Raw genomic sequence first — 17,882 nt, forward strand, 5'->3', positions numbered from 1 at the left:
AAATGTAAATGGAGGCTGCTTGTTTTCCAGACCCAAAATAATCACATAGAAATTATATTAATTGCAACACTGCTTGGCCAATGACTCTGGCATATTCCTAACTAGCTCTTACATCTTAAATTAACACATTTCTATTTTTCTGTGTTTTGCCACGAGGTTGTGAGTTTCTATGTAAAGTTATGGCATCTGTCTTTTTTAGTACTAAATGGCATCTCTCTGACTCCACCTTCTTTCCTCCTTAAACTCTGCTTGGAATTCCTGCCTTGCTCTATTTTACTCTGTTATTGGCCCATGAAGGTTCTTTATTAACCAATAAAAGCAACACATATACAGAAGGACTTCCCATACCAGACAAAGGCTCAGAAGGAATTACCTTGAAGATGAACTATTAAATCTCCATGAAAATGAACTATTAAAATCATGGGTCTTGCAGGATATACATGCACCACTTCAAAGATAGAACTGTTTTTCCTGCAATTTTTGCATCCTCTTTCTACTAGACAAAAAGCAGAGTGTTATAGTTTAAGAGTACAAAGTCACAAGAAAAAGGAAATAAGTAATCTTAAAGACCTCAATTCCAGGGTTCTCTCAAACATCAAATTATATTTTTTCAATGACAAAAATTAGGGCTAGAATCTAAATTCAGTTAGGTAATATTCAGTTCTTGCTGACCAGGGAAGGGCTGAGCCTCAAAAACAAAAGATATAGAAGACTTTGTGACCTGGAAAATTAATTCAGAGGTTCATCAGAATGGTGTTTTGTGAACATAGAGTGGTATGCAAATGAGTTAACTAGACATAGAAAACATAGGAGGATGCCTTAAGTCCCTTAAGTCACCTGGACAGTGTATCAATACCTATGATGAGCCTGTAACTATGGAAAGAAATTGATGGGCCAGATCAGGAATGAATCTGATTCCTTTAAAAGCCTTGGAAGTAACTCTTAAGAAAAAGATTATATATAGAAAAGAAGGCAGAAGGAACAGTCAGGAGTGATACTCTTTTTTGGTAACAGTACCAAATTACAACTCTGCCAGGCACAGTGTTAAGTGTTTTTATATTTGATTTAAATTGAAATCAGTATCGTCTAGAAGCTGAATGATTTTATTGAGCCCTATGGTGTTCTCCTCATATTATTTCAGTGGTGTTCATGTGAGTGTGTGTATGTGTGAGTGAGAGCGTGTGTGTGAGTATGTGTGTGTGTGCACGTGTGTGCGTACTTCTGTGTATACATTTCTCTAATCTTTTGGTTTTTATATGTAGCACCAGGAACTCTTTTCCGGGAACATTCTGAGTTCTGAGAGCAATGTACATATCAGAAGCCTGGAGATGCTTGGGGGATTGCAGCTCCCTATCCCCTGCCAAATCAACAGCAGTCTGCTAAACCCCTGCCTGAAGACAGGAAACATTGTGAAGGGGGTCAATAGTGATTTATAACTCTATGGGACTATTCAGGTCTGTGAATTCACTAAAATCACAAGGATTACCACCTCACCATTCTCTCTACTTCTCCATCCCTCTCTTTACTCCCTTGCTAATTTTCCTGGTAATTAGTCAAAATTGCTTACCCATGAACACATCTGAGAAAGAAATGCATCCTACTATGATCTTATGACTCTTTCTCCCCAAGCCCTTCTCTTACTTTTACATACGTGCCATTATAAAGGTGGTAGTCACGGAAGTGTTAACAGCTGATTCCTTTCACCCTTGCTAATCCTGAAGTGCCTACACCAGTTCTCTGTTGACTGTGGTACTGATGTAAAAAACTACTCACAAAAGCTGTATGTTCCTGAGATACTTGGTGCTAGAGTTGAATCATGAATATTCACCACAGGTCCTTGTATGAAAATTTTTTATTCTTTTTGGTGTTTTAGGGTGCTGAGAATAACTGTAATGATGTGGGAGTGTCATATATCAATCTGTTGATTTCATTGGTTAAGTTATAATAAACCAACTGCTTGGCCTCAGCTTAGAACATAGATGGGAGGAGTAAACAGAATAGAATTCTGGGCGGAAGAGGAAGTGAGGTCAGACTCTGCTCTGCTCCCAGAGAGACCCAACAGCTCTGCTGGAGCAGAGACGCCATGCTCAGCTCTCCCAGGCAGCTGCAACCCACGATGGACTTAGGCTAGAATCTTTCCGGTAAGCGCACCTTGGGGTGCTTACACACATCATTAGAAATGGGCTAGACCAGGTGCGAGAATTAGCCTGTAAGGGCTAGAGTTCATGGGCCAAGCAGTTCTTTAAATGAATACAGTTTGTGTGTTGTTATTTCGGGCATAAGCTAGCCAAGCGGCCAGGGTGGTGGGGACGCAGCCCCACCGCTCTTATTTCAACACTGTAAGAAGTAGGTCATAGTGGGTTCTCTTTAAGTAAATGGAATCTTGCATATGAAAAAGAATGTAGGATAACAGTTTTCCACCTTTGTCTCATTTATTAGCCATGAGTTGGGTTAGTTTGCTCTGCAATAGGCCCTGTCATTATATGAACCACTAGCATGGAAGCAATAGATCCAGTTTCAGGTGGACAAGAGCCTCTGAAACTGTAACACCAAATAAAACTCTTTTCTTAATGTGTTTGTCTGAAGTATTAGTTATACTGACAGAGAGCTGTAAGCAGACAGTGCTACCCAAATATTCACAGTCAGAAAGAATGACAAACGAGCTGGAGAAGGTCTCACTAGCCTTGAATCTAATCAAGCTTAGGTGAGACAATTGCTATGGCAATCAAAGGAGATATGTGCTAGGCATTTGGAAAGCTGAATGCTTTTTCCAAGATGCAAGCAATTTCTGATTAATCACTCTCTTATTTTCATATGCACAGCCATCAAATCAGCAATAAAATTAATTATCTTAGTTCATGTGAAAAAATCTACACTGAAAACGCCAAAAAAAAAAAAAAAAAAAAAAAAAAAAAAAAAACCTGACAGAGCCAAGGAAATTAAGTAGAAAGAACAATGGTAGAAGGTTGGAGAATTAGAATAGAATAGTGGATTTTATTCTATTAGAGTCAATGAGGCTCTTAACTGCTACATTTTTTTTTATTTTGGGAAACAACATTAACAAGAAATAAGAATACTTTGAGATAGGATGCTATGTAATTAGTATTATAGTTTATTATTTCATGTGTTTACCTTTGCAGGCATTTCTAAAATATTGAAGCATATTCTGGTATCTCCTTGTATCCCAAAACATTTGCACAATTTCCATTACACATGCATAAGACATCCTTGATCATTCTGCTGACTTGTTACTTCTTGGGAGAAACAGTTCTATGTGTTGATAGAAAGTGACTAAAATCTAAGCAACAGAGAAGTTTGAGCCAGAGAAGGGGGTGACCCAGGGACCTTAAGAAGGGACACATTTACAAACTTACTAGTCTGGGTGTCTCTACTTCTAAATACTAAAAACAACGTTTAAATTATACTGTTAGATTAATACATATGTCTATTCATTTTATATAACAAATAAATAAAAGTCAATGAGTATGCCCCATGTGTTTTTTCACACCCAAGGGCCTGCTTACTATACCAGGAATCAAAGGAAGAACACAATGGGGCGTCAGATACTCAAATTTGAATAATACAGATTTCACGCTTCTAAAGAAGATAATGTTTGTTCAGAAGGGGGGGGGAGCAGTGTCTTCTTTAATGGTTTGTTAAGAGGATTCATTCACCGTGGGTGTGACTTCTGGGAAAACTCAGAAGGGCAAATAACACTATTAATTTTCTCTGAATTTAACCAGACTGTTAAAGAGAAGTGACACAATAGGAGAGAAAGCAAGCAGACAAAAATACCCACGAGAAAGGATACAGTACGACACATCGCAGGATTTCTTAGAGCCATCAACACAGTGCCTACTCACAGAGTATCGAGGTTGTATACACAGGGAGAAAAAAAGCTGTGCATTGACACAAGACTTTGAGGCACTCACTACACTATATACCCAAAGTGACCCCTGCCACCTTTCTGTGAAGAACACACAGCTAAGTTGGCTTAGTAAAGAACAATTAGTAAAGACCCAGTCATGCAAATAAGGGTAAGATGCAGAAAAATTATGTGCTGTCAGGTCTAAGAGGTAAATGTTGCTGGAAAAATGATGGTGCTGATTGATAAGGAGCTAAAAAGCTTTCCACTCTCCTTAGTGGGTGACTAAAACCCTGCCGTGAAAAATAGAAATAGAACACAGACCCTTAAAAGGTGAAGAGTTTTAATGACAGAGCCTCCTCTAAAAATAAAAGAAGACAGAACAATGCCCAAATATAAGCATCACAAAAATGTGAACTGGCTTAGATAAGTCGTGTGTGTGTGTGTGTGTGTGTGTGGTGTATTTCAAAGGAAGGCACTTCACCTCAAAGACATCTCCCAAAGCTCCCCCTGGGAGAGGGAGTAACATTGCTCACCTATACTGCATTCTTGCCGTTTTTATATCTCCATTCCTGTCTCCTCTCCTACTAGAAGGGAGGAGACAGAGGTGAGTCATCCATAGCATATGTCCCTGTCTGCCTCATCTCTACATATGCAGTTTTCAGCCCCAAAAATAGAATTAACCATTTCTTTATTTCAATTCAATGGGCATTGAAACATCCTACACTGAGCAGCAAAGTATGGACTGTTGCCTTTTTCCCCGCAAGTTTTAGATAATAATCATATTTTTCTATTACTCTCTGGGGCTGTATCTCACTTTCCAGTCCAGAAAGTAAACACACGATCCCCTGCATCCATCTCAAGACATTTGAGGGAGAAAAACCGATAGCACCAGAGACCATTAACTTTCTTTTCCAAAATCACCTTTCTCATTAGAATTGAAAAATGTGCCTGAGAACAGCAGTTTATGGCAGTTGACTAGATAAAACTTCAGAAAGATAGTACACACAAGGAAAGGTGAGACAAATCGCCGTGATAAGGTGTGTCAGCAACGGGCTGATGCTGCAGGAAGAGAATGTCTTTGTATCTGCAGCCATTCATTAGGCAGGGTTATGTCAGAGCGGCTGGCATAGAGAAATGAGGACACCAAGATGCCCAGAAACACTTGAGCACAGATATCGTTACCCTTAGACTTCGGCACTCATTCCTCAGACTACACACTGGCTATAATATGTGCATTTAGAATATGTATGTGTGTCAGACAACGTATTTTAAAATAATCATTTTATTTCTTTAATATACGATTCAAAATGATAATCACAACTCAAATTTTATTTTAAAATTGATGCTTACTCTTTCAGTAAAAATCTGATTATTAATTCTGAATAATCATGCAAATCCAACTGTGTCCCATTAGCTTAGGAAACATGGTTATGTTTCCTGGGGGGAATATTAAAAAATAATGACACTTCAGATGAAAAAAATCCTGATTTCAATTTCAAATTATATCAATAATGTTTCCAAAACACTCTTTCTTTTAAAATAGCATCATTGTTCAAGTGTCCATTTCTCTGCAGTGAACCAGAGGATTTGTATTGGTGAGAGAAACAACTTCTTAATTCTCAAAAGATATTGAGAAGAAGGGATGTTTTTATTTAAAGAGCTTTTCAAGTTTTTAATTAAGAAGCATCTTACAACTAGAGAATGTTTGCAGTTTCACCCCATAAATTTCCTCTTGGAAAGGGAATTCATTTCAGACCAAGATGAAAACACCTTCCAGAAAGAGAGATCTGAAGTGAGGAAATTCAATTTTGGAGTATTAAAACCCTCAGATGTAATTGTGCAGAAATCAGAAAATGACTTTCCTACCTACCATGGACACTACCACCTTCCTGCTGTAAATTCACAGTTCTGAGTTAAATTTTGGCTCCTTGAATGAATTTTCCTCCTTCTTCACAGTGCTCAGACAACTTTTAAGATTAAGGGGCTTTCAAGGTCACACCTACTCATGAATGCTACTTTTGACAATAAAATTTTTGTTTACTAGGTTATTGCATGAGCTCACGGATATTTTGCAACATCCTCCACTATGAAATCAACCAATCTATCATCTAACCAATGAAAAAACAAGCCAAACACTCTACTCCAACATCTCTCTCCAGAGCACTTTCCCATGTCCTATTTTTTTCGCTCCTTGAAAGGGGTCAATGTGGGCTTCAATGTGGAGCATGTAGTAAAGCTAAATTCCAGAAAAGATACCATCTTAGCCAGAAATGCAAGGAAAAACAAATTTAAAGACAAGAAGAACTCCAAGCACAAGGCAACATGGCATTAGTTATCTTCTTAAGGAGGAACAGCTGATTAGTTAGTTTAAATAGAAACATATGCAGCCTTCAAAGGAGAGACATGTCATGGGGCTACCTTCAGGGACACTGTAGGATAAGGAATTAAGGCTTCATTCATCTTCTACTTCCCAATAGCCATTGTATCACCTAGTCTTTTGGAAGGCAATGATATTCTGAGGTTTGAGAATTCGTGTGTATTCTGCAGTAATAACAAGGTCTGTGTCACTGAATGTCTTGGCAGTGTAACAATGTCCCATATGTATCCTCTGAATAGAAGGTGAAGGTAGCTTTATCTCAATATGATAGACGATTTAATTCCCTGGCACTGGTGACTAATGTAGAGATGGGGAACAGTTGAGGTGATGATGGTTGTGGAATATCTAAGACCTTTGTGCTGAGAGCCACCAAGTCAAACAAGATAAAGTGTATATAAAATGCAGAGCAGAGTCTTATTTTTATGTCTGTCCAATAAAAAAATGAAACATTAATTTCTAAAAGGGCAGAAAACTTGAGTGGAGATTCCTCCAAAGACTTAAAATTGACCAATAAACATTTGCAATCTCCTCAGCATCATTAATTATCAGGGGAAGGCACAACTAGATACAAGCACACAAAGCTTCTTTTCAGAGATAGGAAAGTGAATGCTATGAAAATTAAGAAAATAATGAACCCATATACACCATTGATTTTTGGTGAATTAATTATTAAACATTATGAAATTTCATCAAGTAGAATCACTCTGTATGTAGTGTTTTCGTGTCTATACACCCAACAGCAATGAAGCCTGTATTGCCAAGAGGCTACCTTTGCTCCTTTGTTTATTGCAGTATTGCTTATGATAGCCAAGTCGTAGAGACTACACATGTCCGTGAACAAAGGTGTAGAAAATCTGTCTCTATCTTTGTCCTATCTGTATGTCCACGCTTTATATAATCACATGATATTTATATCATCTCTCAATATCATCCACCTTTACTTGGAGATGCCTACTTATCTCTATAAATTCATCTATATCCAGGAAATTATATGATGTTGAAATATGAGCGGCGGGGCTGCGTCCCCAACACCCCGGCCGCTTGGCTAGCTCATGCCCGAAATAACAACACACAAACTGTATTCATTTAAAGAACTGCTTGGCCCATGAACTCTAGCCCTTACAGGCTAATTCTCGCACCTGGACTAGCCCATTTCTAATGATGTTTGTAAGTACCCCAAGGTGCGGGAAGATTCTAGCCTACATCCATCAGGGATTGGAGGAGCTTCATTGCGTGCATCTGCCTGGGAGAGCTGAGCATGGTGTCTCTGCTCCAGCAGAGCTGTCGGGTCTCTCTGGGAGCAGAGCAGAGTCTGACCTCACTTCCTCTTCCGCCCAGAATTCTATTCTGTTTACTCCTCCCATCTATGTTCCAAGCCATGAGGCCAAGCAGCTGGTTTATTATAACTTAACCAATGAAATCAACAGATTGATATATGACACTCCCACATCAATATAAATACAGAAATATGTGAATATTATTACTCCATGAGTTTTCAAAATCCTCTCATTTTCCTACACCATGGATGAACATTATGCTATGTGGAATAAGTTTCCCTAAGAGGGAAAAGGATACATGGACTGATTTTCATATGGAATCTACCTACAATGTTTCCTAGCAGAGTAGAATAATGCAGAGTATGGTGCAAGGACATGACATAAGGGTGAAAGAGATGTTGATCAAAGTCTATGAACATTCAGCTATGACATGAATAAATATTTCAGTGCATACTTGCCATTCTCTAAGAGTATAGATTATCAGTGTCCTTATCAGGCACAAACAGACACACAAATACACACCTTTGTGTGCTGATAAATTGGTTAATATTTCTTTGGCAGCAATCATTTCACAATGGATCTTAAAGATTTATATAGTCTTGTACATTTCTTACCTTAAAAATATTATAATTACACCCTAGATATGGAAGATGAATGGCTGAGTGAATGAATAAATTGAGTTCCTGTATTCTTTTAATGTCACATATACACTATAAACTCTGCTCTGCAAATGACCCTGAAATTCTGATACACATGGAAGCTCTTACTCCTTTTTCTTGTCATCTTTGTAATGCGGGAGATTCCTTCACCCTCAGACCACACATGCCTTCACAATGAGCAGAATTTATACAACTTTTGTCTATGTTTGGGGTTGTTTCTCACTTTTCAGAGACTTCTTAATTTTCACTACACACTCAATCTTTTGAGCTTTCCTTCTCTCTTCCCAATTCTTCTTTGTAGAGCAATGTTGCAGCAAGTGGCATTTTATAAATCAATTTCTACTTGCCTTTCTCTACACACAGCCTTTCTATTCTCAGAGCCTTAGCCATAACTGGATAGTTGCATTCTCAAGCACTCCCTTAGTGTTTCTTTTCTAATCTTTCAGATTTTAATTTAGGTAAATAAATAAAAATTTCTAAAATAGAAACCTTGAACAGGTATTGCAGACTGTACTCCCTTTCAAAGTAGCAAGAAAAACGTTTTTCCCAACGATAAACAGTACCTCAGTCTTTATAGTGATAAGTTATTTGAAAACAAATTAATTGATATGTAGTGTTAACTTGATTATGTGCATGAAATGACATGAAAAGGGTCTCCTTACACTTAACACTGGAAAGAACAATCTATAGGTATGTGGCACACAGACAATCATTCATATTCTAGGAACATAAGATTTGGTTTCAAGTGTATACCCTACAAGAATATTCTCACTGAAAAGGTATATTGACTGATTATCACATATCCATGCCTCATATTTTGCATATTTTTAGAATGACAAGCATGTTCATTAAAAAACTAGTTGGTAGACTAAATGTAGAAAAGTATCTAATATTATATTAATAGTATAATGGACAGATTTTGACACATTCACACAATTAAATATAGATATCTTGGCTAAAACTTGAGAGTACATGTTAAAACCAATTTGAAAAATATGTACATTTCTTCATGCACTGTGGATGGTCATACATATTTATAACTGATAATAAGTCCCTCTAAAAAGAAATTCACTGCATTAGCACCATGATATCTCTGTGTAGTGTAGGGGAAAAGCAGTTCCAGGTTATAAACAAACAACACCAATGCACATTCATGATTTCTTTTACTAAAACGGCGAGTTTCCCGTGCTCCACGGACTGTTCCGACTCCCATGCTTGTACGATAGCACTAATTGAATCAGAAAACTATCCAATAGTTTTTTAAATATCATACCTAAGGTAAAAGGAAGAATTAAATTTGGAGTTATGGTTCTAGAGAGCTGGAGTTCATGACCATCATGGTGGGGAGGATGCCAGTAGGCAGGCAGGTAAGGGACTGGGGCCATAACTGAGAGCTTTTATCTTGACCAACAGACTCAAGTCAGAGTAGGCTTTTGAAATCACCTCTTCCAACAAGGCCAAACCTCCTAATCCTCCCCAAACTGTTTTATCAACTGGGAACCAAGTATTTACACACGTGAGGCTTTTGGGGCCATTCTCATTCAAACCAGCACAGGAACAGAGAATCCACAACCAGAAAGGCTGGTTCTTATCCAGACTCATAGATTTAGACAGCTTGGCTAAAATTAAACATAGAAATATTATCTGCCATTTACCATGACTTGATAATTTAATGAGATGATTAGTTTTAAATGTTTCGTATAATTATTGCCATTAACAGAAATTTGATTAAAATTATTAATTATGATCAAGTTGTAAACATAGCCTAGTCTCCATAATTTCAACATGATAGCTGAAGGAGGGGGGAAACACTGAAATTTAGAAATGTTAATAGTTAGATTGAATCTCTTCATTCAGTCCATTCTGAAATAATACCCGTTGTTGACAAGATTCTTAGTTGGATGAGGTGACCTCTGTTCCTGGATAATTAACATAAGTCAGCATGCATAGGTATGCTTGGTAAGCTATTATCCACCAACTGGCACCTAATGCCATCTGGATAAGGCTTATCAAATTAAAGAAGTTAATCACTGATATTTGCAAATTTTTAATATAAATAGTTAAAACTACTTATTAGTATGCTTATGTTGTATAGCTTATATTGAAATGTATAGAAATGAATAGTCATATGAAAAGTGAAAATCATTAATTGTCTGTCAATATCAGCAAGATTATGGTATTAATAAGTTGGAGGAATTGTAGCCAAAGGCTCTGTAAGTACATAACATTAAATTTGCTGAATTTGAGTCTGTTTCCCTAATTTATACCTTTTTTTTCCACATTTGAAAATACAGCAGAGTTGAAGGTTAAGGATGAGAAAGGAAAGTATTTCTTAGGAATAATTTCAACGAAGGAGAAGGAGCCTGCCTGGCCTAGTTACCAGATTTCTGCTGAGCTGGCATTCCTTCCAGCGCGCCCTGCGAACACATGCTTTTGTGTTTATTCCCCAGGTTTTTCTCATTTCAGCTTCCACATGCTTCTTTCTATAATTCCCCGAGGACTACCTGGCCTCCTTTCCAGACTAAATGCTTGAGTCGCTACCGAAGGCGTGCCAGTAGCCACCTGCACTTTGAGATGTGCTCCCCCAGCCTCTGTATAATAACTGCAAGGCACAGAAAACAATAAAACACAACCACTTATGGGGGTTGCACCCTCGCTATTCCACTCCACTAAGATGTGAATCAGTAGGAATCCTCCAGCATCTTCTTGTTTTTCTTTCGATAAAATCACAGGATGTCTAGTGGGGATTTAAACAGACTCAGACACAAAATTTAAAGCAACATACTATTTTATTTTAGAGTAAAGTTTACTCTAAGGACTAGGTTTCTGATCTCTGTGTAGATATAGGTATCCAAAGGTAATAAAAACAAAATGAACAGTAGGTGTGTAAACATCCAAAAATTATATACAAGAACTCACTAAGTCATTTTTAAAACAGCTCCATGGAGTCTATATTTGAACATAACTAACAATAAATTTGTATCAAAAAAATTTTTTGGATCTTTTTCATATGGTGATTTTGTTGCAAACATGTACACAGAGCACATTTATGCAACCATTGGGCAGAACTGCAATTACCTTCAAATGAATGTTCAGCAAATGTTTTGTGAAGCAAAATGTTTTGTGTTCTTTGAGGGAAAAAAGCTAAGTAATCATATATCTATTTTTTGTTTGTTCATTTGGTCTAATTTTTTCAACAAAATATATGTATGCAGCATTGTCTGACCTAGAAATCACTACGTAAAACAGGTTGATCTCAAATTCATAGAAATCTACCTGTCTCTTATTTCCAGGTGCTGGGATTAAAGACATTGCCAACACACTTGACCATATAATTTTTAAAAATTAGTTGGAAAATTACCAACACAGAAACATTGTAAATAAGTCAGGGTGGATTTCCATTATTGGAAAAAGTTGATTCCTCCAAGTTCAAAGTCATTTTCAGAGCTATGTATTACAGTGTGGGTGAGGACTTTGAGAGTGCATAAGGACATGTAGAGGTCATATTTTGTTAGGTGTTATTTTGAAACTACAGGTTTTTTTAACTTAGAATTTTAATGTTTAAGCACTATTGCATTATCACTATTACCCTTAGGTTAGATAATAATTCACACACACACACACACACACACACACACATACAAAGAAAACTAGAAGAATAAATTTTAATTATATATTAGATTTTCATGCTGACCCAAAAAAAGAGACTGTGATTGGCTAAAATTCCATATATTCCTTATATTTTCATTAAAAAATAATTTAAAGCAGTCATGCTGGCACATGCCTTTAGTCTCAGCATTCTAGAAGTAGAACTAGGTGGATCTCTGTGAGTTTCAAGATGGCTAGTGTGGTCTACATAGAAAGTTCCAAGATGGTCAGTGCTTTATGGAGACACTTGGTGTCCCAAAGAAAAAAATATTACAGAAATGATAAATTTTATATATCGTAAATGTGAGTGCTACATTTACATAACTAAACCGAAATCTCTCAACTATGTTCATTTCTCCTATGCTAAGTTATAAAACACCAGATTGTTTTAATATTTCTTTTCTTTTAAACAAAGTGTCTTACATGTAAGTTCCTGACCTGAAATGGGAAAGCAGATGTAGGAAGCATGGGTAGTATATTGTCGACATCGTAGGACCTGTGCTTCTAGCCTAGAATGCCACAAAAGTCCTCATCATCGTATCAGTAGAGTGATCACAATAAAGACTTACTGTCTTCCCACAAGGTAACATCAAGTAGTCTAAGGAGTGAGGAAAGATAGCGAAGGAAATTTTCAAAATTAATCAGTGGATTATTGCAACATCTAAAGCACAAAAGAGTAAAGAAAGAGAAGAAAATCAGAAAGGAAGAAATAACAACCACAGAAATAGAAAGAAAATAAAGCTACCAATTTTCCCATTCTAAAAACTGACATAGAAGGTGCTTTGAGGAAGAGTACTGCTTCACAAGTTCAACCAGGACCCATAGGTTGTTGTCATTCAAAGATGACTACAGGTCTAATGGCTTAAGCAAATGCCTGTATGGCATAATTATAACTTATCTAAAATATGTTTATTGTAAGGCTCTGTGTAGATTTTCTTTTCATGGAGACTTGTGATAGGATTTGTTTATGTCTATGTTCAATGTTATAGCACGGTGTCAAATGACAAGTCTACCTAGTACACAGGCATAAGCTAAGTGCCCACACTTAGCTTCTGTTAAGCTCAGACATATGGAACTAGTTATCGACTGCATAAAGACTACAGCTCATGAGCATATGTGAAGAAACTACATACTTGGATAGTGGTGGCTTAACCTGGTGTGGCATACTATCGAAATGTACACTTGATCTCTTTCTACATCAAGATCCATCAAGGAGATTGCTTGCTTTTATATTTCCAATACCCCCATCAAAGTCAAACATTTATTAGATACTTTGTGAGCATATCATACAGCAATAAAAAATGGAAGCTCATACATACATTTGATTAGCTCCAAATTGCTTCTTTTGAGCCAAAAGTGAAGCTGTCTCAGCTCTGGGGACACAAACATATCTATCCACACTACTTGGTTTTGCTTAAGGTTTTGTTTAGCAGGTGTAGTTTCCACCACTAATGGGGGGAAAAAGCCAAAAGTAACCTTTGAAGATAAGCATATGTTTATATTATTTTAATAATGTAATAGAAGGTGGCAAATATTCATTTGATATAGTCCAACTTTTCCCCTATTTTGATTTGTTGTTATATGATATTTGTAGCAATGCAACTATTAATAAATTTACATATAAACTATTTTCACATATAAATATACTATATCATCAGAAACTAAATTTAATATTTATTATCCTGGAAAAATATATGGTTTATACTTATACTTTTGACTAAGCCATAGGTTAATTCAAATGGTCCCCATAAAGTAATAAAACAGGAATAACATTTAAAATTATAGTTTTTGATTCATAAAATTCACATCAAACTAGATAAAACAATTTAGATTCTGTGTTAACATGTAATTATGTAGATATTATACAAAGTATTATATTTAATATTACTTTGTAAATTTTGAGAAACATATAGGTCTGCTTAGAATTATTTCTTTATGCGATGCTTGGTTTTTTATTAAACTATATGGAATATTTTATTTCTTCTGATTTTCTGAAGTTTGGACCATAAATGATTGAGAACTAATTACAATAATCTGCCTTGGGATAATTATACTGAGTGACACCCTGAGCCCAGCTGGAACAGAACAACAGTGGCAATATGCTTAAGGTCACTGGATTTGTACAGCGTATACCAGCTGTGCTCTAGCGTCTGGACTGGCTGCCTACTCGTTTCTAAATACAATTCATAGTGTTGACATTTTGATTTATAATGATGTCAAAGTCCTGAGTGCTACTCTAGTAAATACCCAAGCAAATGAATGTTCTGTTGTCGTTCTGAAGTTTAGTTACTTTCCAACTAGTTTTGTTGTTGTTGTTAACTTTCTAGTACATAAAATTTAACTCAGATGCCAATCTGTGTTCCAAGATAAGTTCTACCATTTCTTAATTTGATTTTTTTTCAGAAATTCAGCTGGACTTCTCAAATAACTCAGAGAAAACTCTAAGCACCGTTATGAGAAAGATTAGACAAACCAATCACATCGACCACTGCAATGGGTTCCTTGGTAGGTGAACAACTGGGAAAACTTTCAAAACAGTGTGTACTCAGCAGCAACTCCTGGACTCTGAACCAAAAACATAATGAAGTTTTGAGAAAAAAATCATCAAGTGCTATCATGGAACTGTCACTAGTTTTCTGCACAGGTAGCAATATTTTTACAAGTATATTCCCTATCTTCATTGCCATCGATTTCTATTACAGTTTCTTTTCCTTTAAACACTGCTATGTTTTGAACAAGAAATATCCTCCTTTTCGACTCTTTGTCCCAAGGTGGGGTGCTACTATAGAAAAAATTAGAAATAAGAACAGTTAAGGTCAAGTTCAAGAAAGTGGGCCATTGGTGGTTGGTTGCTGGGGACTGTATTATTCCTGGCTCTTCAAATTCACTTTCTCTCAGTCTGAGGTCCACCGCGATGGGAACAATTGGTTTCTCACACCTATCCAATGCCATGATGTTCTGCCGAAGCACATGATTCATAGGTCTAAGTGACTATGAACCCTCTCAAACCATGAATGATGAACCAAAATAATATTTTCTTTGATTATTTCCTAAGTATTTGGTCTAAGTAATAAAAAATGATCAATACATAAAATACTAACTTATAAAAAGTTAGAAAATATGAGAATGACAAAATAATGATTTGAGGGATAAATTCATGTTCATTAATTCCCATTTAATGCCTTTTAATATTATTGAATTGTCATGCAATCACATAATGTAAGGTGCACAAATTAGGCATGAAGATATGTGTCAGTGTTGAAAATGTTTGCTCTGAAAGTATGAGGACCAAAAGTTCATTGAACCTATATAAGGTCCAGGTGAACTTAGTGGCCTATTTGCAATTTCATTATTTATAAGGGGAAAACAGGAGATTCCTGGAGCAATATACCTAGCCAGACTAAAACTAATGCCAGTTTTACTGTGAGACTGTGACGCAGGGAATAAGGTGGAAAGACTTCTCATGTTAACCTTGCTCTTGTGCATTCTTACACACACATGTATACGTGCACCTGCATCCCATACATGCAAATGTGCATTCACACACACATGCACACCTATGACCATATAAATAATTATATAAATATATGTATATATGTAAAAAGATATACAAGCTAATCACCACATATTCTGCATTTCAGTGCAGACAAACTGTAAAAATATAGTTCAGTATCATAGTACCCTGAACGACTATGGATAATTTATTGTTCAAAGAAGTAAGGTTAGCAATATTGTGTGCTACTGAATTGGTCCTCAGTCTAATTATGATGTAATAATAACATATATTTGCATTCCTTGATATAGAACTTGTCACCTCTACATCTTATTACTTCCATTTAAATATCTTACATTTTTCTCTTTCTTCATCATAAAATAAATAAAATAATACAAGAAAATCCATATATTAAAACCTTCAAACATTCAAATTAAGTTAAAAGGTCTCTGCTGTTGTATCCAGCATGACAGTTAAACAATAAAATATTATTTTCATATTAAAAGAAAACATGTGGACATAAGCACCTGGTAAAGAACCAGTTCAAAACTAGGTGCCTCAAACCAAAGAGAGCAATATGAAGTTATTGATATACAGATACATGGATCTCAGAGTCTGGGCTTTCAGAAGGAACAGTCATAAACGTCTCTGTTTCAAGCACACCATCTGTGGAGCTTTGCGAGCTAACGCAGTTATTCTGTGACAGAGGAGTGAAGCAGAAGAATAAAGGGGACTGAGAAATGACCAAGCCAGTAGCCGTATTTATGGACAAGCTCAGTTCGTAAGACGCTATTTACAACCTTTTTCTTTTCTGTGAAAATTTTCCATAGACATTCCAGCTTGGAAATTTCATGGCTTTCCTGCAGTACTTATTTATTGAACTATCAGTTTGAATGTTTATGCTGTAATATTTCCTAACCATGTTTTATCCCCACAGTAAACAAAGCCTCTATGTCTAAATATTTATTACACAGATAGCCACTGTAACAATGCATTCCTACTGCAACGGGTTTGAGAGATAATGTGCCACTTTGTGCAGGGTGTCCGTGGGAATACTTTCATTGGGCAAGTCAAAAATCAACGTTGTTTGTGACTCATGTCAAAGGAAACCCAAATTAGACTTCATCTACCTCATGATCTGCAGTTCACATTTAATCTTATGTGTCTTTTTTAAAGACTCAGAATTGATAGTTCAGTGGATACTGGCATGGGGACAGATTTAAACACAAACGTTTCCCTTATACTTTATCTTCTCTGAATGAGACATGAAAAGCTCTGTTGAAATATTTGTTTGCCACTTACCTAGATACATTTTTTTGCCACCCATTTTCTCGATAATACACCACCATAAAGGTCTGAGGCATAGCTCTTTGAGATTATGATCGTCATGATTACTGCCAGCATCCACCTATCTATTGCTACTGGTTTTATGTATATAAATATATATAGAATATATATATTCTAATGCATACACACATGTGTATGAGTGTGTATAAATGTACTATTATAATGTAAGTATATATGTTAGTTACTAGTCAAGGCTGTAAAAGCAAATATAAGGATATAAAATCGAATACAAAATCAAATTAATAAGAAAATATAATCGATTTGTAAAGTCTACCATTCCAGTTTAAGATTTTGAAACATTATTAGCTTGTATGGCATGAAAAATTAGACAAAAATATATACATGTAGAAATAAATTAGATTCCAAAGGCATCATTTTTAATAAAGGGTTTTAACTGCCTTAGTGTAGAAATAGTCTGCAATCTGGTTGATAAATATGCAGCAAATGACAAATTAATATGTGTTGGCCCTCATCAGCATCAGAGACAAATGTTATTATAATGTTTTGGAATCTGCTCAGTTTTATGTGTCTGGGGAAGCTATAGTCATGGCACAGTCTTCAATTCAGAGGGGCAAATCTGCCCTCTATGTGAGAATGGTGAGCGTTGCACCACAAAGAGGAGAGAAGGGTGGCAGGATTTATAGGGACAGAAGTTTCATATATCTGACAATTTAATTAAAACATTCCATAAGAAAGAGAGGAAAACTAGTTCAAGAAGGAGCTCCTAAATCCCAGAGACTCCTCAGTTGCTGTCCTTTCTCTGTATACATCATGAGAAATTAAATGATCAAGTCTGTCTCTTTTAGTTTGCCATATAACCTTTGAAAAATATAATAAAAATATATACTTTATATATAATAAAACATAACATTATATTTTTGGAAAGTGTAGAATATTTCAGTAACAGAACTGTTGTAAAAATCCTTGATCTTTTAGATTATATCAATGCACACGACTAAACAAAACATTTTTCTTATTCATTCATACAAAGCAGTTTTTCAATGAATTTCTTATGATTCAACCAAAGAAAAAGGAAATGGTTCAACTATCACAAATTGAGTAACATCAGAATCTGCAGATAAGTGCTGAGCTACAATGTTAAACAATAAAGTTTATCTTTCTTTTTTTTTTTTTTTTTTTCTTTTAAAGATAAAGTCTCCCTTTGGAATGCATTGTTCCAGAACTCACTCTACAGTTTAGGCTGACTTTAAAA

Source organism: Alexandromys fortis, unplaced genomic scaffold, assembly GCF_014885135.2.
Source record: "Alexandromys fortis isolate MF-2015 unplaced genomic scaffold, M_Fortis_MF-2015_v1.1 scaffold_3, whole genome shotgun sequence".
Taxonomy (NCBI): Eukaryota; Metazoa; Chordata; class Mammalia; order Rodentia; family Cricetidae; genus Alexandromys; species Alexandromys fortis.